The 8,851-nt window shown below is 47.5% G+C and overlaps 1 pseudogene; it reads right to left on the bottom strand.

Annotated features, from left to right (window-relative positions):
- Positions 1-2,984: 2,984 nt before the first annotated feature.
- Positions 2,985-6,005, bottom strand: LOC142457253 (AP-2 complex subunit beta pseudogene; annotated as a pseudogene).
- Positions 6,006-8,851: the final 2,846 nt, after the last annotated feature.

The following is an 8,851-nucleotide window of genomic DNA, read 5'->3' as shown; positions in this document are numbered from 1 at the left end:
CTATAATCAAAGGCTGAATGAGTGAAAAATTGAGCTCGTGAGAGGAGCCACTGGCTGAGAAGGACATCTGACTGCAGATGACCCTGGAGTGGGGAGCTTTGGATTTTACACTCACAGATCCTTTCGAATTGGAATGTCTCTAACTGCAGACATACAAGACTGCTGTGATGGGTCCGGGAAGAGGCCACCAGAGAATCAGTATTAGAGAGGCTAATGTCTCAACAGTCCTGGCCACAAATACCTCTCTAGAGTTTCAGCACCATTATGTTGGAACGGGAATAAAGGAAAAGCAGAGCCAGATAATAGATTTTAATTAACAGGTTTTAGTAGAGTTAACGAACTGCCAGGGTGTTTAGATTGGAATGAGAGTAAAGAGGGCAGGTTAAAGGAAGTTTGGAAGACAGTAGAGAGAGAATATCTGACAGGAAGAAGGGAGAGCTAGAGAGAGGAAGAGACTGAGGGACTTGCGGCCACAGGAGAAGGTGCAGAAAGTCAGAGAGAGAGAGAACAAAGGAATCCCATGTTAATAATCTTTGGGGCCAGAAATAAATCATTATGTCTAAAAGGAGTCTACTATTCCCCACATTGCCTGTGGCACCAGGGGAATGGTGAAGAGAGGGGGCAAGGTCTCTGTGAGACTATTTTGAGAAGACGAGGTGTCACAGTATGGAGCTACCTCATGGGGGTGGAGAAAGGGTTAGAGACGCTGGCTATGGCTGAGAGCTGCCCCTTCGCTCAGATGGACCTTATAATTTTCTAAAAGCATTCAGTAAAATAACTTGAGGGATTAAAATCAATGAGTAATTTAATCAATGAATTTTTTCAGATGATAAATTTTATTTGGGTCAGTAATGGAAAGGATGAGAGTGTTACCGGATATGTATAGTATATTGTAAGCCTGTCTGATTATGCAGAATCTAAACCATAATGAAACTAAACCAAGAAAATAATCATGAAATAATTATGAAAAGTAATTTGATTATTTCCAAGCTGTATAACAAGGAGTATCTTAAAAGGAAAACACATAAATTCTTTGTAAGACCTCCAAAGTGAAAAATGCTACCATGTAATTTACAAAATTTCCAGTGATATATGCACTCAACCTCACTGCAGATCTATAAAATCTAAGTATCCCATTGTGTTGGACAGCAGAAGGAAACACTGCTTAATCCTACACTGTCCTTTAAACCAAAGGAGGAGGAGAGGGAAGAGGAGAAGAGAGAAGACTGTCATGGAGATAAAGTGACACATGGCTGGGAAAATTGGGCTCCAATATCAACACTGTGAGGAGGGTACAGGGCCAGGCAGTATTTCCTTCTACTGCATGCAGGCTCTCAAGGAGTCAGGACTGACTCCAAGGCACCTAACACCACCACACTGTCTTAACAATATTTGCTATATTGGAGCCCAGTGTTGCAACAGCCACTGCATCAATCGATCTCCTGAGGACTTCGCAAAGGAAATGTCTTTCCTTTCCATGGTCCTTTCAGTCAGCACAGCCTGTTTTCAGATTAAGAGCCTGCCGTCTGAGGACACTGACACCGATGACCATGCAAGAAACAGAGAAAAGTCGCATCCTGAAAATGTCCGAGACCCACAGCAGAAGGTGGCTGTGCTGGACGGGGGCAGGGACTGGGGCAATTTGTTTGCAGACTTGAATTGACTTGCTGAATACAACTTTGTAAAACAGGAAACTTTCACTTCCTGTTAACTACTTTCAGTTCTGGGCCATTAAACTCATTCCACAAAATGGGAGAGAACATGCTTTCTGACTCCAATCATACAATCATACTCTGTCATTGAGTCTATTCCAACTCACAGGGACTTTATATAGGGTTTTCTGGACTGTAGATCTTTATGGACAGGTAATGTAATAGTTCTCCTTAGAAACTGGAGTTTCGATGGCCAGTGCTCTAATCACAGTGCCACCAGGATTTCTGTATCCTCATTGTATTAAAAAACAGAATAAAAACCAACCAGGTGTTGTTTTAGTTTGTGTAGAGGTGATTCTGGCTCAGAGTAAAACTGCTTCTCTTGTGTTAAAAGAGAAGAGCAGGGCTTATTCATTTGATTCAGCAGGGACCCCATATCGACCGATGAAATAAAACTTAAAGTACAAAATGAAACTTTTTTTTTCAGGAACACTTCCTTACTTTACTTTTCCCTCTTTTCTGCTTTTGAAAGGAGTGGTTGGTTTCAAAATATCAAATGACACTCAAAAGCAGATGTAGACAACACCAATCATTGGCATAGCATGGAGAAGGCCACAAGTAAGGACCAGATAGCAGCAGCAGGTGACAAATGGGAAGCGATTGAAGCAGTGGTTATACAGGTTCACACGAAGCTCAAAATATGCGGCAGGTGATGCCCTACTGTTAGTACAGGTTACATCAGTCACTACTTTAGTGGGTACCCTCAGTGTGTTTGTGTTTAGATTCTGTACATCAAAGTAATTTCCTCCAGTGAAGAGCTCATGGCTTACACGAAACACAGGGTTGCTGGAGGGCACTGGACCCGTCCATTAGTTTTTTAAGATGCTGTCATAAATCTGATAGATGTACTGAGAGACTTCAGAAGCTCTGCACTTCAGTAACAATATATAATTGGGTTTCCTGACTGGATAAAAAGTTTGGCCAAAATCCATTTCCCATGAGCTTCAGCGATTGGTACAGTATGTTCTGCTCTTCCATATTTTGCTTGGCAACAATATAAACATTGCTGTTTTGCAATTTTCCGGAAACAGTGTTGGCATTTAAATGACATTTCTTCATCTGAAACTGAAGTTCATTTTCATTAGGAATATCCTTCCATGTTGCAAAGAAGATCTGGCATTCCATTTTGCCATCTTCTACAAAAAGCATATTGAATGGAATGAGGTAGCTGAAGTAGAAAACATCTGTGTTAGTCTGGGTAGACTAGAGAAACAAATCCATGGACACACATATGGGTATAAGAAAGAGATTTATGTATGAGCAATTGGACATTGAGAAAACATCCCAGCCCAGTCAAGATCGAGTCCATAAGTCCAATATTAGCCCATATGTCCAAAACCAATCTATAAAGTCCTCTTCAGACTCACGAAACACATGCAATGGCACCGAATGTAGAAGATCACAGGCGAGTGGGTAGAAAGTCTTTGGATCCAGTGGCATTGGAAACATCTCAGTGCTGGGAGGTCTCTGCATGGCTTCTCCAGCACCTAGGGCTGCATCAGGGTGGGTCCATGTGTTGTGGCAGCTGCTTGTCTCCCAGGGTGTGAGCAGAGTCTCCCACCTCCAAGGAGGAAATAGTGGAATTCCCAGAATCCTTAGGGGAAGGCTATGCCCACACAGAAGCCTCATTGGTTATGACCTGATTGACAGGCTGGACTCCACCCCTACACGCTTAATCCTTAAATTGACTGTTATATAACTACCACAACATCCATATTATTTTTCACAACCACCTGCAGAAGTTCCATCTTCATGACTGGGTCTAAGGTGTTGAGAAGAAGGGAGATGTCAATGCTCTGGTTTGGCATCAGTGGTGTATAGATGGTCAGAGGTGTGCTGGGCATGGCACCAAAGTTATTCTTGTTTAACTGGATGGCAAAGTCTGTCATGTGCTGCAAACCTGTGTGGGTGAAGTTCATTTCCATATAGATGTCGCCTTGATGGTAAGTGAATGTTCCTGAAATCTCCAAGCCTTTAAACTTTGCTGCAGTCACATATTCTCCTGTTTCTGTGGAAAATTCAAAAAGGTCATTCAGCAGTAGTAGGTGGTCAGCAGTAGTAGGTGGAAGAGCAAATTTTGCAGGCACTGAAGATGGGATGCAGGACTGCCCAGCCAGACTATCTAGTTCCCCTGCCAAGAGATCCACTGCTCCCATTTGCATGGAAGACACCTGTGGCTCATTGACTGGGAGACTAAGATCAAGATTCAAAAGATCTCCTTGAGGAATCAAAAGGTTGCCTGAGTAAAGAAGCTGAGGTTGTTCCAAGTTGGTTGCAGTGATCGTGCCAACAGGGTTGTCACCAGAATCAGTGCTTCCATATTGAATGGGTGTTTGTTATGGATCCTAAGACTTCCTTCTACAAACGCATTGGGAAGCTGATGGTACACAGAGGCTACAGAGTCAGTGTGACAGATTAGTTCATCTAACAAGGTTGGCTCAATAAGGTCTGTTTCCTTGGAGATCAGTGGTTTCTCAGACAAGACTACTTCTTTGGCAGTGACGGAATCTGTTGACAGAAGGTACCAGTGAATGTAGCCCCAGTTGCAAAGTTCAGGGTTACCAGAGTCCTCAGTTGCCGAACTTTCTAGAATTCGTTGATTCCCTTTTCATGCACAGAAAACATCGTTCTAATACTAATTTCTCTTTTTACATGTCCAACACACACCAAACATACATCTTACCTAAACAAATCCACAGGTGTAGTGAAGTAAAAATCTATACATCTATGGAATTGTATGTTCTTGTCCCCTGAAAATGTATCACGATGCTTTTCTCACATTAATAAATGGTCCATGAGATATTAATTTTAAAACTTTACTCTTTCCTGTAATTACAAGGCATTTGAATTACCAATGATATTGGAGGTTTTCAGAATTATAGGGAGAAAAAATCAGAAGCAAAGTTCCAAGTCACATCATATCACTTGGAGACTGGGAGACTGGTGACAAGAAGCAGAAAGTTAGTGGAAGTAGCACTGTGCCATGGATCAGAAATACCCACTGAACTCAGAGACGTGGTGACATGATGATTCGGGGTGGTAGTAACATAATCTGTTGTCAATTTGAGAGAATTAAGAGTGAGGGAGTGGAGTTTAGCCTGTCAAGCATGATGCAGTTTGATGACCACATTTTGGAGGCAGGAAACAGGCCACTCCCAGAGAGACATTCTTGTTGACAAGCCACATGGAGACTGACTGATGGAAGTCAAAGCCTCAGAGGTGAAGGAACCACGTGGAGAACCCTGCCAGCACTGAGATGCCTCCTCCACCACTGGATCCACAAGACTTTCCCCCCACCAGCCTGTGGTCTTCCTACATTCAGCATCATTGCATGTGTTGTGTGAGTCTGAAGAGAAATTTATAGACTGGTACTGGACATATGGGCTAATATCAGACACACGGATTTGGACTGGACTGGGCTGCTTTCTTAATGTAAAATTGCTCTTGTACATAAAGCTCTTTCTGATACACATATAAGTGTCTCTGGATTTGTTTCTCTAGTCCACCTGGACTAACACATTTTGGTACAAAATGAGAAAGAATTAGGAAATTAGCTCTACTACTGTCTGCAACTCAATGGGACAGTTGGAACAAATTAAATCCATGTTGATAGAGGGAAGTGGAAGACTGTCGGCTGTTGATCAACTCTGTAAATGTACCATATTTAATTGAGATTTAGTTTGTTAAAAGGCATTTCCCATTGCCTCATTTGCATGTGAAAGTTGGACACTGAATAAGGAAGACCGAAAGAGAACCACTGCGTTTGAATTGTGGTGCTGGAGAAGGTCATGAAAATACCCTGGCCTAACAGTACAAACCAGTGTGTGTTGGAAGGAGTGAGGCCAGAGTGCTTCTGTGAGGCAAGGATGGCAAGACTTTGTCTTGCACACTCTGGACAGATTGTCAGGAGATAATTCCTGGAGAAGGGCATCGGGCTTGGTAAAGTGCGGGGGCAGCAAAAAAGAGGAAGGCCTCAGAGAGATGTATTGATACGGTGGCTGCAACGATGAGCTTAGACATAGGAACAATTGTGAGGTTGGCGCAGGACAATGTAATGTTTCATTCTGTTGTGCATAGGGTTGCTATGGGCTGGAACCATCTTGATGGCACCTAACAATAAGGATAAACCAGCTCTACAGTAAATTCATTAGTAAATTCTATTGTAAATTGACACCTGTTAATTCTTGAAGATCTGGGCCTGTGAGAAAGTCTGTTCTAGGGGCTCTCCCTTACCCCACCCCTGCCAGTAGCATACTCTGGGGTGCTGTAGGAGTGGGGCCCCACCAGAATCATGCTTCTTGGGGGACCCCTGGCACCCCCCCCCACTGGGAGCATGCTTGGGGGCGGCTGTAGAAGTTGGACACCACCAGAAGTATGATTCTGGGGTCTCCCTCTAGCACCTCCTGAAAAAAGCATGCTCAGCAGGGTGGGGTAGGAGTGGAACCCCACCAGAAACAAGCTCTGGGGAGCTCCCCCTGGCACCCCCATCAAAAGCAGTCTGTAGGGAGGTGTAGGAGTGGTATCCTGACAGAAGCATGTTTCTGAAGGGATACCCCCCTTCTCCCCCTCCCATCCCACCCCCACCCCACCAAGCAGGCTCTGGGGGTATGTAGGAGTGGCACCCAGGCAGAAGCGTGCTTCTGAGAGGGGCTCCTCCTGCCCCCAACCCCTACCAGAAGCAGGCTCTGGGGTGGTGGCAGGGGTACACCACCAAAGCATGCTTCTGGGGGGCTCTCCCTGGCAGCCCCTCATGGGAGATGTGTCTCTGGTGGGCCATGTGGGAATGGGAACCCATCAGAAGCCTGCTTTTGTGGAGCTTCCCCTGGCACCTCCCCCAGAAACATAGTTGGGGCAGGTATAAGAGTCGGTCCCAGTCAGAAGCAGGCTCTGAAGAAGGTATAAATGGAACCGCACCAGGAGAATGCTTCTGAGGGCTCTCGTTGCCCCACACACACCAGAAACATCCTCTAGGGGGATTGTAGGAGTGGAATCCTGCCAGAAGCATGTATCTGGGGGGCTCCCCCCAGCACCCACCGCCAGAAGCAGGATCTGGAGAAGGGATGTTGGGGTGGGACCCTGCTAAAAGCCTGCTACTGAGGAGCCCCCCTAGGACCCCTCACCAGAAGCATGTTCTGGGGAGGGGGTGTAGGAGTAGGACCCCATCAGGATGCTTTTGTGGGGCTCCCCCTGAATCTGCCTGCAGAAGCATCCTACAGAGAGGGTTGTAGCAGTGGGACCCCAAGAGAAGCATGCTTCTGGAGAAACCCCCCTTGCATGCTTGGGGGGCTCCTTGAATCTCTCTCTTAAAGTATTCTCCCCCTTGCACTCCACCAGAAGCATTATGTGGGGGGGCTGAAAGAGTGGGGCCCTGCCAGAAGCATGCTTCTGGAGCTCCCCCTGACCCCCCCTACAAGAATTATGCTGTGGGGTGGGGGAGGGGTATAGGAGTGGGATCCCACTAGAACCATTCCTCTAGGGGGCTCACCCTAGCACCCCTCCTCAGCAGCAGCCTCCCTCCGGGGTTGTATAGGATGGGACCTGAGCCTGCTACAGAGGAGCACTCCCTGGAACCTCCCTCCCCTCCAGAAGCAGGCTTTGGGAAGGGGCGTGGGTGTAGGTGTGGGACTTTACCAGAAGCATACTTCTTGGGGATCCCCCTGCACTCCACACCAGAAGTAAACTCTTGGGGGGGGGAGTGGGAACCTGCCAGAAACGTGCTACCTAGCAGGCTCGGTTTGGGTATAGGAGAGGGACTCCACTAGAAGCATGCTCTGGGGGGGGGTGTAGGTGTGAGACCCCTCCAGAAGCATACTTCTGGTGGGCTCCTCCTGGCACGCCCTGCAAAAAAGTAGGCCCCACTCCCACACTCCAGACGGAGGCATGCTTTTTGCTGGAGCTGGTGGGGAGCAACCCTACAGGAAACAAAGATTTCTCCCGAGTTGCCTCCCCCAAATATATGCCAAACTTAGGTGCTTGCTACGTATGGTAAATGACTACACTTGGAGGCCAAGGAAAGTAGTAGGTCAGGGGTTATTCTCCCTGGGGGTTATCAGCCATCCAGAGCAAGCAGACAACACTGTTTATCCCACAATAAGTAGGGCGGAGAGAAGTTCATCGGTGGGGCTTCAAGCTGAGTGCCCTGTTCCTTGGGAAGGTCTGAGACTAGGACCAGCAATGGCCCTAACAGGGCCTTCCCTGAGCCACGGGGAGGTGAGTGCCCAGAGTAAAGGGCTCAGCACAAGGGCAGACTGGCCAGGATAAGCCGTGGACTCAGCCTGCGGAAGGGACCGGTGGATACCTTCTTAGCTGGAGCTTGGAACACTCACGGCTGGCAAAGTTGAGTTCAATGGCTCCGGTGAGGCACCCTCTCCTGGGGCCACACCCAATTCAGATAACTCTCTCCAGCCCTCTCCTCTTCCATCTCCATGTGGACCACCAAGTGGGGCTGAAGTGAGCATACTACCATGAAATATGTCTGACTCCTTCACTTTACTCTCTCTTCTATCTCTCATGACCTCAATGACTTTACTACAGTAATGTTTACTTATTATCTCTGTACAATTGGGCCTACCAGACCTGCGATGATTCGTTAGGAGCTGGCTATCCTGACACAACTTCGAAGCATGCTTCTGGCAGAGTCCCACTCCTAGACCCACACCCAAACCCACCCCACAGAGGCATGGCTTTCGACAGGATGCCAGGGGGAGTCTCCCAGAAGCATACTGCTGGTGTACACTCCTACACCCCCACACCAGATGCAAACTTCCGGAGTGGGGACTGCCAGGGGGAGCCCCTCAGAAGCATGCTCCTGGTGGGATCCCATTCCTATACCACCACCACCCCAGATGCATGTATCTGGAGGGGTGCTAGCAGGGGAAGCCCCCAGCAGCCTGTTTCTGGCGGGGTCTCACTCTTACACCCACCCCAGAGGCATGCTTCTGGTGGAGGCTGCCAGGGTAGCTCCACATAAGCTTTCTTTTGGCAGGGTCCCAGTCCTATACCCCCCTCCTCAAAGGAATGCTTCTGGTGGGGTCCCAACTCCTATATCGCCCCCAGTGGCTTGCTTCGGGATTGTGGGGCCTCCCAGAGGAGCCCTCCACTAGCAATCTTCTGGCAGGGTCCCTCTCTTCCATGTCCCC

Source organism: Tenrec ecaudatus, chromosome 9 (assembly GCF_050624435.1).
Source record: "Tenrec ecaudatus isolate mTenEca1 chromosome 9, mTenEca1.hap1, whole genome shotgun sequence".
NCBI classification, from domain to species: Eukaryota; Metazoa; Chordata; class Mammalia; order Afrosoricida; family Tenrecidae; genus Tenrec; species Tenrec ecaudatus.
Note: the sequence above shows the minus strand (reverse complement) of the source record. Positions and strands in the feature narration are given on the sequence as shown.